The sequence below is a fragment of the Panthera onca genome, chromosome C1 (assembly GCF_046562875.1).
Source record: "Panthera onca isolate mPanOnc1 chromosome C1, mPanOnc1 haplotype 2, whole genome shotgun sequence".
Lineage (NCBI taxonomy): Eukaryota > Metazoa > Chordata > Mammalia > Carnivora > Felidae > Panthera > Panthera onca.
The window spans coordinates 124621092-124641919 of NC_138346.1; the positions used below are offsets into that span (position 1 = coordinate 124621092).

The 20828-nt window shown below is 39.1% G+C and overlaps 1 protein-coding gene across 10 annotated transcripts in view; it reads left to right on the plus strand.

The window, feature by feature from the left end:
* The window catches only part of PHTF1 (putative homeodomain transcription factor 1), a 90082-nt gene that overhangs the window by 68229 nt on the left and 1025 nt on the right, over window positions 1-20828 (plus strand). For 3 of the 10 annotated variants that reach the window (XR_013557420.2, XR_013557422.2, XR_013557423.2), the window contains one exon: window positions 18814-18924. The exons of 5 other annotated variants lie outside the window; for them this stretch is intronic. The gene's annotated coding sequence lies outside the window, so the exon portion shown is untranslated. The remainder of the gene's footprint in view (window positions 1-18813; window positions 18925-20828) is intronic. 2 more of the 10 variants (XR_013557424.2, XR_013557426.2) reach the window with 1 other exon arrangement.

The following is a 20828-nucleotide window of genomic DNA, read 5'->3' on the forward strand; positions in this document are numbered from 1 at the left end:
AAGCCCCACGTTGGGCTCTGTGCTGACAGCTCAGAACCTGGAGCCTGCTTCAGATTCTGTGTCTCCCTCTGTCTCTGTTCCTCCCCCACTTGTGCTCTGTCTTTTTCTCATAAATAAACATTTTTTTAAGTTAAAAAAAACTGTAGGGTTGTATGTTTCTAGGTATTTACCTATTTCTTCTAGGTTGTTCAATTTGTTGGGATACAATTTTTTTGTAGTAGTCTCTTATAATGCTTTGTATTTCTGTGGTGTCAGTTGTAACTTCTTTTTCATTTCTGATTTTGAGTCCTCTTTTTTTCTTTATGAGTGTCTAACGTTTTATCAATTTTGCTTATCTTTCCAAAGAACTAGCTTTTAGCTTCATTGATATTTTCTATTCTTTTTTTTTAGTTTCTATTTTTTCTGCTCTGATCTTTTTGTTTTTTTAGTTTTTTTTAATATTTATTTATTTAATATATGAAATTTATTGTCAAATTGGTTTCCATACAACACCCAGTGCTCATCCCAAAAGATGCCCTCTTCAATACCCATCACCCACCCTCTCCTCCCTCCCACCCCCCATCAACCTCAGTTCTCAGTTTTTAAGAGTCTCTTATGCTTTGGCTCTCTCCCACTCTAACTTCTTTTTTTTTTTTTTTTTTTTCCCCCTTCCCCTCTCCCATGGGTTTCTGTTAAGTTTCTCAGGATCCACATAAGAGTGAAAACATATGGTATCTGTCTTTCTCTGGATGGCTTATTTCACTTAGCATAACACTCTCCAGTTCTATCCACGTTGCTACAAAGGGCCATATCTCATTCTTTCTCATTGCCACATAGTACTCCATTGTGTATATAAACCACAATTTCTTTATCCATTCATAAGTTGATGGACATTTAGGCTCTTTCCATAATTTGGCTATTGTTGAGAGTGCTGCTATAAACATTGGGGTACAAGTGCCCCTATGCATCAGCACTCCTGTATCCCTTGGGTAAATTCCTAGCAGTGCTACTTCTGGGTCATAGGGTAGGTCTATTTTTAATTTTTTGAGGAACCTCCACACTGTTTTTCAGAGCGGCTGCACCAGTTTGCATTCCCACCAACAGTGCCAAGAGGATTACCATTTCTCCACATCCTCTCCAGCATCTATAGTCTCCTGATTTGTTCATTTTGGCCACTCTGACTGGTGTGAGGTGATATCTGAGTGTGGTTTTGATTTGTATTTCCCTGATTAGAAGTGACATTGAGCATCTTTTCATGTGCCTGTTGGCCATCTGGATGTCTTCTTTAGAGAAGTGTTTATTCATGTCTTTTGCCCATTTCTTCACTGGATTATTTGTTTTTCAGGTGTGGAGTTTGGTGAGCTCTATAGATTTTGGATACTAGCCCTTTGTCATTTGCAAATATGTTTTCCCATTCTGTTGGTTGCCTTTTAGTTTTGTTGATTGTTTCCTTTGCTGTGCAGAAGCTTTTTATCTTCATGAGGTTCCAATGTTCATTTTTGCTTTTAATTCCCTTGCCTTTGGGGATGTGTCAAGTAAGAAATTGCTGCGGCTGAGGTCAGAGAGGTTTTTTTCCTGCTTTCTCCTCTAGGGTTTTGATGGTTTCCTGTCTCACATTCAGGTCCTTTATCCATTTTGAGTTTATTTTTGTGAATGGTATGAGAAAGTGGTCTAGTTTCAATCTTCTGCATGTTGCTGTCCAGTTCTCCCAGCACCATTTGTTAAAGAGACTGTCTTTTTTCCATTGGCTATTCTTTCCTGCTTTGTCAGATTAGTTGGCCATACTTTTGTGGGTCTAGTTCTGGGGTTTCTATTCTATTCCATTGGTCTATGTGTCTGTTTTTGTGCCAATACCATGCTGTCTTGATGATTACAGCTTTGTAGTAGATGATAAAGTCTGGGATTGTGATGCGTCCTGCTTTGGTAGTCTTCTTCAAAATTACTTTGGCTATTCGGGGCTTTTTGTGGTTCCATATGAATTTTAGGATTGCTTGTTCTAGCTTCGAGAAGAATGCTGGTGCAATTTTGATTGGAATTGCATTGAATGTGTAGATAGCTTTGGGTAGTATTGACATTTTAACAATATTTATTATTCCAATCCATGAGCACAGAATGTTTTTCCATTTCTTTATATCTTCTTCAATTTCCTTCATAAGCTTTCTATAGTTTTCAGCATACAGATCTTTTACATCTTTGGTTAGATTTATTCCTAGATTTTTTATATTCTTGGTGCAATTGTGAATGGGATCAGTTTCTTTATTTGTCTTTCTGTTGCTTCATTATTAGTATATAAGAATGCAACTGATTTCTGTACATTGATTTTGTATCCTGCAACTTTGCTGAATACAAATACATGTATCAGTTCTAACAGACTTTTGGTGGAGTCTATCGGATTTTCCATGTATAATATCATGTCATCTGCGAAAAGTAAAAGCTTAACTTCATCTTTGCCAGTTTTGATGCCTTTGATTTCCTTTTGTTGTCTGATTGCTGATGCTAGAACTTCCAACACTATGTGAAACAACAGCGGTGAGAGTGGACATCCCTGTCGTGTTCCTGATCTCAGGGAAAAAGCTCTCAGTTTTTCCCCATTGAGGATGATGTTAGCTGTGGGCTTTTCATAAATGGCTTTTATGATGTTTAAGTATGTTCCTTCTATCCCTACTTTCTCGAGGGTTTTTATTTAGAAAGCATGCTGAATTTTGTCAAATGCTTTTTCTGCATCGATTGACAGGATCATATGGTTCTTATCTTTTCTTTTATTAATGTGATGTATCACAATGATTGATTTGCAAATGTTGAACCAGCCCTGCAGCCCAGGAATGAATCCCACTTGATCATGGTGAATAATTCTTTTTATATGCTGTTGAATTCAATTTGCTAGTATCTTATTGAGAATTTTTGCATCCATATTCATCAGAGATACTGGCCTGTAGTTCTCTTTTTTTACTGGGTCTCTGTCTGGTTTAGGAATCAAAGTAATACTGGCCTCATAGAATGAGTCTGGAAGTTTTCCTTCCCTTTCTATTTCTTGGAATAGCTTGAGAAGGATAGGTATTATCTCTGCTTTAAATGTTTGGTAGAACTCCCCAGGGAAGCTATCTGGTCCTGGACTCTTATTTGTTGGGAGTGTTTTGATAACTGATTCAATTTTTTCGCTGGGTATGGGTCTGTTCAAGTTTTCTTTTTCTTCCTGTTTGAGTTTTGGAAGTGGGTGGGTGTTTAGGAATTTGTCCATTTCTTCCAGGTTGTCCAGTTTGTTGGCATATAATTTTTCATAGTATTCCCTGATAACTGCTTGTATTTCTGAGGGATTGGTTGTAATAATTCCATTTTCACTCATGATTTTATCTATTTGGGTTATCTCCCTTTTCTTTTTGAGAAGCCTGGCTAGAGGTTTATCAATTTTGTTTATTTTTTCAAAAAACCAACTCTTGGTTTCATTGATCTGCTCTACAGTTTTTTTTAGATTCTATATTGTTTATTTCTGCTCTGGTCTTTATTATTTCTCTTCTTTTGCTGGGTTTAGGGTGTCTTTCCTGTTCTGCTTCTATTTCCTTTAGGTGTGCTGTTAGATTTTGTATTTGGGATTTTTCTTGTTTCTTGAGATAGGCCTGGATTGCAGTGTATTTTCCTCTCAGGACTGCCTTCGCTACATCCCAAAGCATTTGGATTGTTGTGTTTTCATTTTCATTTGTTTCCATATATTTTTAAATTTCTTCTCTAATTGCCTGGTTGACCCAGTCATTCTTTAGTAGGGTGTTCTTTAACCTCCATGCTTTTGGAGGTTTTCCAGACTTTTTCCTGTGGTTGATTTCAAGCTTCATAGCATTGTGGTCTGAAAGTGTGCATGGTACAATCTCAATTCTTGTATACTTATGAAGGGCTGTTTTGTGACCCAGTATGTGATCTATCTTGGAGAATGTTCCATGTGCACTCGAGAAGAAAGTATATTCTGTTGCTTTAGGATGCAGAGTTCTAAATATATCTGTCAAGACCATCTGTTCCAATGTATCATTCAGGGCCCTTGTTTCTTTATTGATCCTGTGTCTAGATGATCTATCCATTACTGTAAGTGGAGTATTAAAGTCCCCTGCAATGACCACATTCTTATCAATAAGGTTGCTTATGTTTGTGAGTAATTGTTTTATATATTTGGGGGCTCCCGTATTCAGAGCATAGACATTTATAATCGTTAGTTCTTCTTGATGGATGGACCCTGTAATTATTATATAATGCCCTTCTTCATCTCTTGTTACAGCCTTTAATTTAAAGTCTAGTTGTCTGATCTAAGTGTGGATACTCCAGCTTTCTTTTGACTTCCAGGAGCATGATAAATAGTTCTCCATCCCCTCACTTTCAATCTGAAGATGTCCTCAGGTCTAAAATCAGTCTCTTGTAGACAGTAAATAGATGGGTCTTGTTTTTTTTATCCATTCTGATACCCTATGTCTTTTGGTTGGTGCATTTAGTCCATTTACATTTAGTGTTATTACAGAAAGATATGGGTTTAGAATCATTGTGATGTCTGTAGGTTTCATGCTTGTAGTGATGTCTCTGGTACTTTGTCTCACAGGATCCCCCTTAGGATCTTTTGTAGGGCTGGTTTAGTGGTGATGATTTCCTTCAGTTTTTATTTGTTTGGAAGACCTTTATCTCTCTTTCTATTCTAAATGACAGATTTGCTGGGCAAAGGATTCTCAGCTGCATATTTTTTATGTTCATCACCTTGAAGATTTCCTGCCTTTCCTTTCTGGCCTGCCAAGTTTCAGTAGAGAGATCCATCACGAGTCTTATCGGTCTCCCTTTATATGTTAGGGCACTATTATCCTTAGCTGCTTTCAGAATTTTCTCTTTATCCTTGTATTTTGCCAGTTTCGCTATGATATGTTGTGCAGAAGATCGATTCAAGTTATGTGTGAAGGGAGTTCTCTGTGCCTCTTGGATTTCAATGCCTTTTTCCTTCCCCAGATCAGGGAAGTTCTCAGCTATGATTTTTTCAAGTACACCTTCAGCACCTTTCCCTCTCTCTTCCTCCTCTGGAGTATCAATTATGCGTGGATTATTTCTCTTTAGTGCATCACTTAGTTCTCTAATTTTCCCCTTATAGTCCTGGATTTTTTTATCTCTCTTTTTCTCAGCTTCCTCTTTTTCCATAATTTTATCTTCTAATTCACCTATTCTCTCCTCTGCCTCTTCAATCCGAGGTGTGGTTGCCTCCATTTTATTTTGCAGCTCATTTATAGCATTTTTTAGCTCCTCCTGGCTGTTTCTTAGTCCCTTGATCTCTGTAGCATTAGATTCTCTGCTGTCCTCTATACTGTTTTCAAGCCCAGTGATTAATTTTATGACTATTATTTTAAATTCACTTTTCTGTTATATTGTTTAAATCGTATTTGATCAGTTTTTTAGCTGTCACTACTTCCTGCAGTTTCTTTTGAGGGGAATTCTTCCGTTTCGTCATTTTGGATAGTCCCTGGAGTGGTGCAGAACTGCAGGGCACTTCCCCTGTGCTCTCTTGAATAACTTGCGTTGGTGGGTGGGGCGCAGTCCGACCTGATGTCTGCCCCCAGCCCACCACTGGGGCCACAGTCAGACTGGTGTGTACCTTCTCTTCCCCTCTCCTAGGGGCGGGATTCACTGTGGGGTAGTGTGGCCCCTGTCTGGGGTACTTGCACACTGCCAGGCTTGTGGCGCTAGGGTTCTGGCCTATTAGCTGGGGTGGATTGGCAAGGTGCACTGGGGCGGGAGGGGCAGTCTCACTCACTTTCCTTCGGAGATCCGCTTCGGGAGGGGCCCTGTGGCACCGGGAGGGAGTCAGACCTGCCGGAGGGATAGATCTGCAGAAGCACAGCGTTGGGTGTTTGTGCGGTGCAAGCAAGTTCCCTGACAGGAACCGGTTCCCTTTGGGATTTTGGCTGGCGGATGGGCGAGGGAGATGGTGCTGGCAAGCGCCTTTGTTCCCAGCCAAGCTGAACTCTGTCGTCCGGGGCTCAACAACACTCCCTCCCGTTGTCCTCCAGCCCTCCCACTCTCCAAGCAGAGCTGTTAGCTTATAACCTTCCAGATGTTAAGTCCCGCTTGCTGTCGGAATACACTCCGTCCGGCCCCTCCGCTTTTGCAAGCCAGACTCGGGGGCTCTGCTTTGCCGGCGGGCTGCCCCTCTGCCCCGGCTCCCTCCTGCCTGTCCGTGTAGCACGCCCCACCTCTCCACCCTTCCTACCCTCTCGTCTATGCTTGGCTCCGAGAATCTGTTCTGCTAGTTTTCTGGTGGTTTTCTTGGTTATTTAGGCAGGTATGGGTGGAATCTAAGTGATCAGCAGGACCTGGTGAGCCCAGCGTCTTCCTACGCCTCCATCTTCTCCCCTGCTCCGATCTTTATCATTTCCTTCCTTCTCCTGACTTTGAGCTTTGTTCTTCTGTTTCTCTTTAAGTAAAAGATTAGATTGGGATTTTTCTTATTTCTTGAGATAGGCCTATATTGCTATAAACTACCTTCTTAAATGTAAGTGGGGTGTCCCCTACTATTATTGTATTACTGTTAGTTTGTCCCTTTATATCTGTTAGCATTTGCTTTATATATTTAGGTGCTGCTATATTGGGTGCATAGATATTTACAATTGTTACATCCTCTTGTAGGATTGATACCTTTTTACATTATGTAATATCCTTCTTTGTCTCTTGTATTAGTCTTTGTTTTAAAGTTTATTTTGTCTAATATAAGTATTGCTACCCAGCTTTTTTTCATTTCATTTGCATGGAGTATCTTTTTTTACCTGTTCACTTTTAGTCTGTGTGTGTCCTTAGATCATGTGTGTCCTTAGGTCTGAAGTGACTATCTCCTAGGCAACATATAGATGGGTCTTTTCTTTTTAATATCTATTCAGTCACCCAATGTCTTTTGATTAGAACATTTAGTCCATTTACACTTAAAGTAATTATTGATAGCTATGTACTTACTGCCATTTTATTACTTGTTTCATGGTTGTTTTGCAGTTTATCTCTGTTCTTTTTTTGCTCTTGTTCCTTGTGATTTGATGATTTTCTTTAGTTTTAGGCTTGGATTTCCTTCTCTCTCTCTCTCTCTCTCTCTCTCTCTTTTTTTTTTTTTTTTTTTTTGTATTTACTATAGGTTTTTGGTTTGTGGTTGCCATGGGGTTCATATATAACATCCTATGTATACAGCAGCCTATTTTAAGTTGATGTTTGCTTAAGTTCAAATATATCCTACAAGTACTACATTTTGGAGCACCTGGGTGGCTCAATTGGTTGAGCGTCTGACTCCATTTCAGCTCAAGTCATGATCCCAGGGTTGTGAGATTGAGCCCTGCATTGGCCTCCATGCTGAGTGTGGAGCCCGCTTAAGAGTCTCTCTCTCTCTGCTGCTCTCCCCACTCCTGCTCTCTCTCTCTCTAAACAATTTTAAAAAAATAACTGCAATATTAAAAAAAAAAACATAAAAGTACTGCATTTTTACTCCCCGTCTCCATGTTTTACGTATTTTGTGTTACATTTTACATCTTTTAATTTTGTGTATCCCTGAACTAATTATTGACATAATTGATTTCACTGCTTTTGTCTTTTATTCTCATTTTGGCTTTATAAGTGATTGATCTACTACCTTTACTATATGTTTGCTTTTACTGGTTAATATTTTTTTCATAAATGTTTACTAAAGTTTTGGCCTTTTCCGCTTAAAGAAGTCCTTTTAACATTTCTTGTAAGGCCAGTTGGTGGCAATAAACTCCCTTGACTTTTGTTTGTCTGGGAAACTCTCTCTTCAATTCTGAATGATGACCTTTCTGGGTAGAATATGGTTGGCATTTTTTACCTTTCAACACTTTGAATATATCATGCTACCACCTTTTGGCCTGCAAAGTTTCTGCTGAAAAGATCAGCTGATAACCTGGTGAGTTTTCCCTTGTAGATAACTGGCTTCTTTTCTTTTGCTGCTTTTTTTTAAGGTTTTATTTTAGTCACCCAATGCTCATCACAGCAAGTGTACCCATCCTCCACCCCTTCCCCTTTGGTAGCCATCAGTTTGTTCTCTATAGTTAAGAGACTGTTTCTTGGTTTGTCTCCCTTTTTCCTCCCTTTGCTTGTTTTTTTTGTTTCTTAAATTCCACCATATGAATGAAATCATATGATCTTTATCTTTCCCTGGCTGATTTATTTCATCTGGCATTATATGTACTCTCTAGCTCATCCATGTCATTGCAAATGGCAAGATTTCATTCTTTTTTATGGTTGAATAATATTCCACTGGGTATAGCATATTTTTTTTTATCCATTCATTGATCGTTGGACACTTGGGTTGCTTCCATACCTTGGCTATTGCAAGTGGGTGCTATAAACCTTGGAATAAACAAAGTGTGTTTTGAATTAGTGTTTTGATATTCTTTGGGTAAAACCCCAGTAGTGTGATTGCTGGATCATAGGGTAGTTCTATTTTTAATGTTTTGAGGAATGTCCATACTGTTTACCACAATGCCTGTACCAGTTTGCATTCCTCCCAACAGTGCAGAAGGGTTCCTTTTTCTCCACATCCTCACCAAAACCTCTTGTTTCTTGCATTGTTGATTTTTGCCATTCTGACGGGTGTGAGGTGTTATTGTGGTTTTGATTTCCATTTCCCTGATGATAAGTGATGATGATCTTTTCATGTATGTGTTGGCTGTCTGTGTGTCTTCTTTGGAGAATGTCTGTTCACGTCTTCACATTTTTAATTGGATTATTTGTTTTTTGGGTGTTGTGTTTTATAAGTTCTTTATTTTGTATACTAACCTTTAATTGGCTATCTTATTTACAAATATTTTCTCTCATCTGTAGATTGTCTTTTAGATTTGATTGTTTCCTTCACTGTACAGAAGCTTTTTATTTTGATATAGTCCCAATGGTTTCTTTCTTTTTTTTTTTTTTTTTTTGCTTTTGTTTCTCTTGCCTCAGGAGATATATCTAGAAGATGCTGCTACAGCTGATGTCAAAGAATTTACTCCCTGTGTTTTCTTCTAGGATTTTTATGGTTTCAGGTCTCATGTTTAAGTCTTTAATCCATTTTGAATTAATTTTTGTGTATGGTATAATAAAGTGGTCCAGTTTCATTCTTTTGCATGTACTGTCCAGTTTCCCAACACCATTTGTTGAAGAGACTTTCTTTTTCTCATTGGATATTGTTTCCTGCTTTGTCAAAGATTAATTCACCATATGACTTTGGGTTTATTTCTGGGTTTTCTATTCTGTTGATTTATGTGTTTGTTTTTGTGCCAGTACCATACTGTTTTGATCACTGTAGCTTTGTAATACAATTGAATCCTGGAATTGTGATGCCTCCAGCTTTGCTTTTCTCTTTCAAGATTGCTTAGGCTATTTGGGGTCTTTTGTGGTTCCATACAAATTTTAGGATTGTTTGTTCTAGTTCTGTGAAAAATGCTGTTGGTGTTTTGATAGGGGTTGCATTAAATGTGTAGATTGCTCTGGGTAGTGTAGATTTTAACAATATTTCTTCTGGGGCGCCTGGGTGGCTCAGTCGGTTAAGTGTCCGACTTCAGCTCAGGTCACGATCTCACGGTCTGTGGGTTCGAGCCCCGCGTCGGGCTCTGGGCTGATGGCTCAGAGCCTGGAGCCTGCTTCTGATTCTGTGTCTCCCTCTCTCTCTGCCCCTCTCCCATTCATGCTCTGTCTCTCTCTGTCTCAAAAATAAACGTTAAAAAAAAAATTAAAAAAAAAACAACAAAAAAACCAGTATTTCTTCTTCCAGTTTATGAGCATGGAATGTCTTTCCATTTTTTTGTATCTTCAGTTTCTTTCATCAGTGTTTTATAGTTTTCAGAGTATAAGTCTTTCACCTCTTTGTTTAGGTTTATTCCTAGTTATCTTACTTGGTGCAGTTGTAAATGTGATTGTTTTCTTAATTTCTCTTCCTGCTGCTTCATTAGTAGTGTACAGAAAAAACATATTTCTGTACATTGATTTTGTATCCTGTGACTTTACTGAATTCACTGATCATTTCTAGCATTTTTTGTGGAGTCTTTTGGGTTTTCTACATAGATTATCGTATCATCTGCAGATAGTGGAAGTTTTACTTGTTCCTTACCGATTTGGATGCCTTTTATTTCTTTTTGTTGTCTAATTGCTATGGCTAGGACTTTCAGTACTATATTAAATAAAAGTGGTGAAAGTGGATATCCCTGTCTTGTTCCTGACCTGAGGGTAAAGGCTGTCAGTTTGTCCTCATTGAGGGTGATGTTAGCTGTGGGTTTTTCATAGATGGCCTTTATCATGTTGAGGTATGTTCCCTCGAAACTATTTTGTGGAGGGTTTTTATCATTAATGAATGTTATATTTTGTCAAATGCTTCTTCTGCATTTATTGAAATGATCATATGGTTCTTATCCTTTCTCTTACTGATATGACATATAACAGTGATTGATATGCAAATATTGGACCACTCTTGCAACCCAAGAATCTATCTCCCTTGATCGTGGTGAATAATTTTTTTAACATATTGTTGGATTTGGTTTGCTAGTATTTTGTTAAGGATTTTTACATTTGTGTTCATCAGAGATATTGGCCTGTAGTGTTCTTTTTTTGTGGTGTCTTTGGCTTTGGTATCAGAGTCATGCTGGCCTCAGAATGAATTTGGAAGTTTTCCTTCTTTTTCTACTTTTTGGAATAGTTTGAAAAGAATGGGTCTTACCTCTTTAAATGTATGGTAGAATTAGCCTGTGAAGCCATCTAGTCTTGGACTTTTGTTCAGGTGGGAGGTTTTTGATGACTGATTCAATTTCTTTGCTAGTAATTGGTCTGCTCAAATTTCCTATTTTTTTTCCTGTTTCAGTTTTGGTAGGCTATATGTTTCTAGGAATTTATCAATTTCTTCTAGGTTATCTAATTTGTTGGCATATAGTTTTTGATAATATTCTCTCAAAATTATTTATATTTCTGTGTTTGTTTTGTTATTTCTGCTCTCAGTTATGATTTTATTTTGGTCCTTTCTTTGTTTTTCTTGGTAAGTCTGGCTAGAAGTTTATCAATTTTACTGATTTTTTTTTTTTTTTCAAAGAATCAGTTCCTGGTTTCATTGATTTGTTCTATTGTTTCTGTAGTTTCTGTATCATTTATTCCTGTTCTGACCTTTATTATTTCCTTACTGTTGTTTTAGGCTTTGTTTGTTGCTCTTCTTGTGGCAGGCCTGGATTTCTATAAACTTTTGCTTTTGCTACATCCCAAGGGTTTTGAACCATTGTGTTTCATTTTCATTTGTTTCCCATGTACTTTTTTAAAAAATTAATTAATTTATGTTTTAATTTACATCCAAATTAGTTAACATATAGTGCAACAATGATTTCAGGAGTAGATTCCTTAGTGCCCCTTATCCATTTAGCCCATCCCCCCTCCCACAATCCCTCCAGTAACCCTCAGTTTGTTCTCCATATTTATGAGTCTCTTCTGTTTTGTCTCCCTCCCTGTTTTTATATTATTTTTGTTTCCCTTCCCTTCTGTTCATCTGTTTTGTCTCTTAAAGTCCTCATATGAGTGAAGTCATATGATTGTTGTCTTTCTCTGACTAATTTCACTTAGCATAATACCCTCCAGTTCCATCTACATAGTTGCAAATGGCAAGATTTCATTCTTTTTGATTGCCGAGTAATATTCCATCGTATATATACACCACATCTTTATCCATTCATCCATCAGTGAACATTTGGGCTCTTTCCATACTTTGGCTATTGTTGATAGTGCTGCTATAAACATTGGGGTGTATGTGTCCCTTTGAAATAGCACACATGTATCCTTTGGATAAATACCTAGTAGTGCAAATGCTGGGTTGTAGGGTAGTTCTATTTTTAGTTTTTTGAGAAACCTCCATACTGTTTTCCAGAGTGACTGCACTAGCTTGTATTCCCATCCCATGTACTTTTTAATTTCGTCTTTTCCTAGTTGACCCATTCATTTATTTAGTAGCCTGTTATTTAATCTCCATGTATTTGTGGTCTTTCCAGATTTTTCTTGTGGTTGGCTTCTAGTTTCTTAGCACTGTGGTCAGAAAAGATGCATGGTATGACTTTCATTCATTCATTCATTCATTCATTCAAATCCAAGTTAACACACAGTGTAATAATGATTTCAGGAATAGAATTTAGTGATTCATCACTTACATATAACACCCAGTGCTCATCCTAGCAAGTATCCTCCTTAATGCCCCTTGCCCATTTAGTCCATCCCCCTGCCCCCCCCACAACAGCCCTGTAGCAACCCTCAGTTTGTTCTCTTGTATTTAAGAGTCTCTTATGGTTTGTCTTTCTCTCTCTGTTTTTATATTATTTTTGCTCAGTTTTGTATCTTAAATTTCACATAAGAGGGAAATCATATGATAGTTGTCTTTTTCTGACTGATTTTGCTTAGCATAATACACTCTAGTTCCATCCATGTTGTTGCAAATGGCAGGATTTCATTCTTTTTTATTGCCGAGTAATATTTCACTGTGTGTGTGTGTGTGTGTGTGTGTGTGTGTGTGTGTGTGTGTGTGTGTAGCTAACATGGTATGACTTTGATCTTTTTGAATTTTTGAGGTTTTGTGGCCTAATACGTGACCTGTTGTGGAGAATGTTCCATGTGTACTTGTGAAGGATGTGTATGTTGCTGTTTTAGGATGGAATGTTCTGAATATATCTGTTAAATCCATCTGGTTCAAGGTGTCATTCAAAGCCATTGTTTTCTGTTTACATCATGTCCATTGTTGTAGGTGGGGTATTAAACTTCCCTACTATTATTGTGTTATTACTGATTAGTTCCTTTATGTTTCTTAGTAACTATTTTATGTATTTGGGTGCTCTCATGTTGGGTGCATAAGTATTTACAATTGTTTTATCTTCTTGTTGGATTGTCCCCTTTATTATTATATAGTGCCGTCTTTGTCTCTTATAGTCTTTGTTTTAAAGTCTATTTTGTCCGTAGGTCACCTGGGTGGCTCATTTGGTTAAGCATCCAACTTTGGCTCAGGTCATGTACTCATGGGTCGTGAGTTCAAGCCCCACATTGGGCTGTCTGCTGTCTGTGTGGATCCTGCTTGAGATCCTCTGTCTCCCTCTCTCTGCTCCTTCCCCACATGCTCACACTCTCTCTCTCAAAAATAAACATTAAAAAAAATTTTAAGGGGTGCCTGGGTGGCTTGGTAGGTTAAGCATCTGACTTTGGCTCATGTCATGATCTTACAGTTTGTGGGTTTGAGCCCTGCATTGGGCTCACTGCTATCAGCACAGAGCCTACTTTGGATCCTCTGTTCCCTCCTCTCTCTGCCCCTCTCCCACTCATATTCACTCCCTCTCCCGCTCTCTCTTTTCTCTCAAAAATAAATAAAACATTTAAAACAGTCTATTTTGTCCAATATAAATATTGCTACTCCAGCTTTCTTCTGATATCCATTAGGATGATAAAGATTTCTCTGTCACCTCACTTTCAATCTATAGGTGTCTGTAGGTCTAAAATGAGTGTCTTATGGGCAGCATATAGATCAGTCTTGTTTTGTTTTTTTTTCCATTCTGTCACCCTGTGTCTTTGGTTGCAGCATTTGGTCCATTTACATTCAAAGTAATTGTTGATAAGTATGTATTTGTGGTCATTTTGTTTTTTGGTTGTTTCTGAAGGTTTTCACTGATCCTTTCTTATGTTTCTTTCTTTTGTGTTTTGCTGGTTTTCTTTAGTGATAGATATATTTGGATATCTTTCTCTTTATTCATTGCATGTTTATTACTGGGTTTTCATATATGGTTACCATTAGGTTTGTATGTAATATCTTCTATATTAAGTTGCTGGTCATTTAAGTTTGAATGCATTCTTCTCTCCCCACGTTAGATATATTATGCCATATTTTACATCCTTTTATTTTGTAGTTACTTGACGGGTTTTTTTTTTTTTTACTGAAATACTCATTTTTACTAATTTTGTGTTTTCGACTTCATACTGTCATTTCTGGTCCTTCCACTCAAAGAGTAACCTTTAGTATTTGTTGCAGAACTGGTTTACTAGTCATGAACTCCTTAAGATTTTTGTCTATCCAGGAAACTTTTTATGTCTCCTTCTGAATGGTGCCTTGTTGGATAGAGTATTCTTGGCTTCCAGTTTTTTCAATTCAGCACTTTGCCTGTAATCATGCCACTCCTTTCTGGTTTGGAAAGTTCTGCTAAAAAAAATCCACTGAATATTTTGGGACTTCTCTTGTAAGTTATTAACTTCTTTTGTCTTGTTGCTTTTAATATTTTTTTCTTTATTATTTTGTCATTTTAATTACATTATGTCTTGGTGTGGATCTTCTTTTTTTAAATTTTGTTGGGCGTTCTCTGTGCATCCTAGATCTGGATATCTGTTTCCTTCTCTAGATTAGGTGAGTTTTCAGCAATTATTTCTTCAAATAAATTCTTTGTGTCCCCCCCCCCCCCCTTTATTTTCTCTCTTCTTCTAAGACTCTTATAATATGAATGTTATTATGTTTGATGAAGTCACTGACTCATTTTGTATATTTGTGTAATTCTTTTTCCCTCATTTTTGTTCAGTTTGATTACTTTCCATTACTCTCTCTTCTAGGTCATTAATTTGTTCCTCTGTTTCTTCCATCCTGTTCATTCCATCATGCATTTTTCTCACTTTGTTTTTTGAGCTCTGTATCTCTGTTATATTCCTTATCTCTGTTAATAGTCTGACTGATGCCCACCACTCTTTTCTCAAGTCCAGAGAGTATCTTTATGATCACTGCTTTAAATTCTCTATCAGGCATGTTTTATGTATGTTTCACTTATATCTCAGGCCATGATCTTGTGCTCTTCTTTCATTTGGGACAGATTCCTGTGTCTTCTCATTTTATGTGAGTCTCTGTGCCTATTTCTGCATGTTAGCAATGTCAGCTACATCTCATGTTCTTTTTTTTTTAATGTTTTTATTTATTTTTGAGAGACAGAGCATGAGTAGAGGAGGGGCAGAGAGAGGGGGACACAGAATCTGAAGCAGGCTCCAGGTTCCAAGCCATCAGCATAGAGCCTGATGCAGGGCTGAAACTCATAAACCATGAGATCATGACCTTTAGTCGAAGTTGGATGCTTAACCGACTGAGCCACCCAGGCGCCCCAGCTACATCTCATGTTCTTGAGAGTAAAGGCTTAATGAGGAAGAGGTCCTATAGTACCTTGCATTGTATTGTATCCTGTACCCCAAGACCTGGTGCTTCTGAGAGTATCTCTAACATGTACTGTGTGTGCTCTGTTATTGTGTTCTTGCCACTTTATCCTTCAGGCCAATTGTCTGCAAAGGCTGTCTTAGGCTTTTGTGGGCAGTGTTTGATCCCTGGCCTTAATGTGGCGAGTTTTAACTCGGTGTACTTTGGCCTGCTTGTGAAATGAGAGCTGTTGCCGCCACCACCAGAACCAAGGCTCCACAAACCTCCCAGCTGGGGAGACATGGTGTGGGCAGGGGTTTGGGCCAGCGTTCTGAGGGAGGGGGCTGCTGTGCTGTGACTGAGGCACATGTGACTAGTAGGGGCGGTTCCACAAAAGCTTGAGGGGCTTGGACTAAGTAAGTCAGGTAGTGAGTGTCATAGCTCTCTTGGTTCCTGCCCTATGCAGGTGTGGAGGAGGGAAATGGCACCTGCCAGTTCCTTTGTTCCCAGAGGGATCTCTCCATGAATGCTGCCTCTCTGAGATGAGTGAGTAACTTCCCCATTGTGTGCCTCAGATGCTTTTCAGATCGCTGTTTCCACACTGCCTGTCCACTGGCTGTTTGCTCTGGCTTTTTTCCAAGAGCAGTCCCAATGTCCTCTGAACTCTTCCCAAGCCAAGCACACAACCTTTAAAACTCCAAGCTTTAAGCCCTGCTGGTTGCAAGAATTCATGAAATTTGGGCCCTCTCACTTTCCAACCTAATAGCTATGGGGATTTGTTTTCCCCATGCACTCCCCTGTGTGCTAGTTTGTCTCTTGTCCTTCTTCATGACCATGGCAGCCACAATCTGTTTTTCTCCCAAGCCACCTCTCTGTTCTTCCTGACTTCTTCAGTGTGGTCTCTTCTCTACCTTTAGTTGTGGTTTGTTCTGCCAGTCTTCAGATTGATTTCTGGGGTATTTAGGATAATATGATAGTTATCTCGTTGTATTTGTGGGATGAGGTGAACCGAGCCTCATCAGGGTCGGGAGTGGGGTCCTCCTGCTCCACCACCATCTTCCTTTCCTCTCTTGTCGCTTTTAAGGTTCCCTCTTTAATTTTTGATATTTTAAGTATTATTTGCCTTGGCGTGGACTTCTTTGTGTTCATCAGTTTGGGGCCTCTCTGTGGTTCCTGGACCAGGACATCCATTTCCTTCTCCAAGTTAGGGAGTTTTCATGTATTATTTCTTTAAATGTTTCTGCTCCTTTCTCTCTCTTCTTCTGGGATTCCTATAATGTGAATGTTAGTGTGCTTGATGTTGTCTTAGAAGTCTCTTAACCTATCCTCATTTTAAAAATTTTTTTATGCTGTTCAACTTGATTTCCACTACTCTGTTGTCCAGATTGCTGATACGTTCTTCTGCACCCTCTAATCTGTTGATTCCCTCTATTATATTTTTCATTTGTTACATTCTTCAGCTCTGATTTGTTCCTTTTTATATTTTCTATCTCTTTGTTGAAGTTCTGATTTCATCCACTCTTCACTCAAATCCAGAGATCATCTTTATGACCATTACTTTGGACTCTTTATCAGTTAGATTGCTTACCTGGTTTTCATTTAGCCTTTTTCCTAAGGTTTTGTCTTGTTCATTCATTTCGAACGTATTCCTATCTCCTCATTTTTTCTGACTCTATTTGTTTCTATGTATTAGGTAGTCCAGCTTTGTATCCTGATCTTGAAGGTAGTGGCCTTACATAGAACGTATCCTGTGAGGCCTAGTAGCTCAATCCCCCTGGTTGCCAGAACCAGGTGCTCCAAGGGTGTTTCCAGTGTGGGCTGCCTGTGCCCTCTTACTGTGATGAGGTTGCAGTGGCTGCAGGCATGCAGGTGGGTGGGGCTGCCCTCTCCTACCAGGCTGGCTGCAGGCAACGATTGTGGGTGTGCTAGTAGGTGGGACTGGCACCTCCTTCCTCCCTAGGACAAGATTTGCTTTGGATGAGTGCCGGTCCTGGCTGGGACTCCCTGCTGGGTGTGGCAGGGCAGTGTTTGCTTTGGCGGGGTGCCAGCCAGGATGCACACGTTGGGTGGGGCAGGTCTGCAGGTGGAATGCTCGGGTGGGGCTGGTGGTGCCAACCAGGCAGATGGAGTGCGTCAGGGCTGGTGCCTGCCAGTGCTGGGCCAGCTAGGCTGAGGAGGGCAAAAAAAAAAATGGTGTCTGCCAGTACTTCCATTCCAGAGAAGTTTCCTACAGATCCCTGCTCCTCTAGCACATGCTTTAAAATTGGGCAGGAAATCTTTAAGTATAACCTAGACACTTTACAAACTGCTGCCTCTGTGCTGGTTCTGAGCAAATGAAATTGTAAGGGCCCTTTAAGAGCAGAGTCTTTGTTTCCTGTAGCCCTTTAGCTGTCCCCTAGTTAAGGCCTGCTGATTTTCAAAGTTCCTAGAGTTGCAAAGCCAGAAGTTATGGGAGGCTCATCTTCCCAGGACAGATTCCCAGGGCTGGGGCAGGGGTGCCTGATGTGGGGCTTGAACCCCTCCCTTTTCATGAAGACATCTGTGCCCGTGCTCTCCCTCCCCAACCTGTGGGTCACCCCGCCGGGGTTTGGTTCCTGATGGGGCATCTCTTCCCCTCCTACCCTTCTCGATGTGGTTTTTTCTTTCTCTCTCTAGCTGTGGAAGAGAGATTTTGTGAGTCATCAGGTCATTTTCAGGGTGAGTCACACCATATGTAGTTGCAGCCTTGGTGTGTCCATGGGAGGAAGGGAGGATCTTCCCAGTTCACGGCATTCCCTCTCTCCTGCTCTCATTTTTTGCCTACTTGTCCCTTCCCACTAGAGTGTAAACCTCTTAAGGCAGGGGCTTTATTTTTTGTCCACTCCTAGGTCCCCAGAATGCAAACCAGTACCTGCTGCCATAATTAGGTGCTCCATATAAATGTTTAGACTGAAGGAGTAGACCTCAAGTAACTTCACCTTCATGCAGCTTTTCTCCCATTAGGGTGGAAGAGTTGTAACTTCATGGCTCTCCTACCCTCAGGGATTCACTGATCTGTGTATAATTTCTAGAAACTTGGGCTTTTGTTTTGATCCCAAAAAAGGAGTGAGATCTAATATACTTTGGTAATATTTGGCTGTTACCGAGAAACCGAGATGTAAAAACAGGACTAGATTAGGCCATTTATACATTTAATAGGAATAGCAGTAACCATAATAAGGTTGAGAAAAACCCGTTCCCTTAGTAATCTGTATCGGGAAAAACTATCCTTCTTAAAATTGCTATGGAGGTATAACCTGAAGTTTCCTAAATGCACGTTATAGCTCATGTTTAATATAAGCTAAACTCTTTGTACAGTTGAATAACCAAATTCTTGCCTAATTGGTGTATGGTTTTCTTTACTGTCAGAGAGATACAAAAATTCTAAATACCACAGGGCCCCACAAAGTATAAGCGTATATGTCTTTGTATTTTTGGTTCATTGTATTTAGAGGCAAGTGGACTTGTGCACGGTAAAAATAACACCCTTCCAAATTACTTACTTTTGAAATGTTTTAGAGCTACACCTTCCTAGTGGGCCAAATGGGTCTCATTCCCAACATGGTGTGTGATTTGGGATTATTGAGAAGTAAATTCATTAAACTGAATCTCATGTGCACACGTACTGACTAGTTTACTCATCTAAAGTCATCCTTTGCTTCTTGCAGTTCTTGGTGCCCCTTTGAATAATGAAGTTTGAATTTCACAAATGTGCAGTAATTCTATACCTTTCCTGCAGCATGCCTGAGCTTATAAACTGTGATAAGGTATTACTCAAGGTAACAAATGGCTGTTTATTCAGGACAAAATAAGCCTCTTGATTTGTGTATTTGCTAATAATAGTGCTGCCTGACTTCAATGCAAACACTGTAAAATAGACAAATTCCCAAAGGATTCTCTGTCAAAATTATAGGCTTAGGCTAAACTAAAGCACTTGGCTATGTTTTCATATTTTTAATGTATCTGAGAGAAAGATTCAGAGTTCTCGAGTGGTCAGAATCCCACTCTTCACAGAAGGCTGGCTCGCTTGCGCAGCAACAATGAAAACAGATCCAAGTCATTGGATCTCTTAAACGAATTCAGTTAACTACAGCAAAGATTGCAGAGTTCACTGTACTGCTGGTAAACCTTAATAACATGACCAGTGAAGAGCTGTCTAAATAAATAAATCTGTTACTGTTTAAAACACCTAGAGAGTTCCTAGGAATTGGAGCATGCTAGGATGATGTCAGAAGTTGCTCTCATGTATCCACACCAGACTTAAACATCACATTTTGTTTTGGGGACAAAAGTCACAGCACATTTTGGGGACAAAAGTCCCCATTTCTACCAGTGTTCTGTAGTTCCAGGGGCACACTATGGATTAAACTTCAGCTTAAACACATCTTTGTGGAGGTGATTAGTCAAATTGTTACACAGTTCAATTTGAATATTCCTTGCTTTCATAAAACCATATTCTCTGCATGCTGGTCATACTAAAATGCACAGAAAAAGACCAGTCTTTTTCTCTCCCTGACGGTATAAAAGATTTTGGGGGATAGACAGCAAATTATTTATGCAAAGCTATTTTCTTTACAATGACGAGGCACAGTGATATTTACCTCAAGCCCATTTCAAGGTTTACATACGGATAAAAGGCAGCCATACAGGTAAAATCATCATTATGAGTCTCCCTGATTTGTAGCATTTTGAATGTTCATTACTTGGGGGGGAACACAATCTATTTGAGGACTCAGACTGTGATGGGAATCCACTCCACAAAGAAAGCAATATTAAATAAACCCGACAGTAAAAGAAATGCAGGTCATAAACAGTTTTTTGTTTTTGTTTTTTTAATATCTATATAAAAAATAACGAGCGATTTACAGATCTCTTTCTCTAATCAGAACCTCAAGTGTATATATAAAGGTACTGTACAATATATAAACATTTACAACCAGTACATCCATATTTTGCTTAGCATTCCAAGGCCACATTGCTAAGTCAGTATATAATCAGTACAGTGACAGGTTACTTAGGAAGGAAAGAGCCACGTCAGACTGACAACAGAGGACATCAAAGTTATGTCACAGTTAACAATAAAAATAGGATCTTTATCACTAATTGTGGACTATTGGGAAAATAAATCATTTCTGTGGTACTAAATTCTTAGCATTTATCAAGCCTCCTAATTTTTCTCTATTCAAGTAGTTACAATAGATGGGTAAATATAGTTCTGGATGAAAGGGGATTTCAAACTCTCACTCTGGGAAGCATGTCTCAGCTACAGGGGCAGATTCTGTTGTTACATTAAAGACTTTCACAGTCGCGAACTCTAAGAGGAAACGACCTGGACATAACGTGTTTCACAATAACAAGATGAACCCAGGTGACAGAACAGGGGTGTTCAAATACCCCATAAAATGGTTTTGTTCTGAGATTGTTCCTTTATTTATAGTCGCTACTGAATGCTGCTTCAGGGGACTGAAAAACCTGGGTCTATCTTACGGAGTTAAGAACGGTCTCTACCTCCCAACAAACATCTTTCACTAGACTTTTAGAAAGAACTCCGAAAATGTGTACAAGCTAAGCAAATGTTTAGTCTCCCTTTCTTGCTTTTTAAATAAGTTAATGTAGCTAGAAATTAAAATACAATCTAGCACGTTCTGTCTACCGCCATGTCTATCCTCTTGCCGAACAGGGC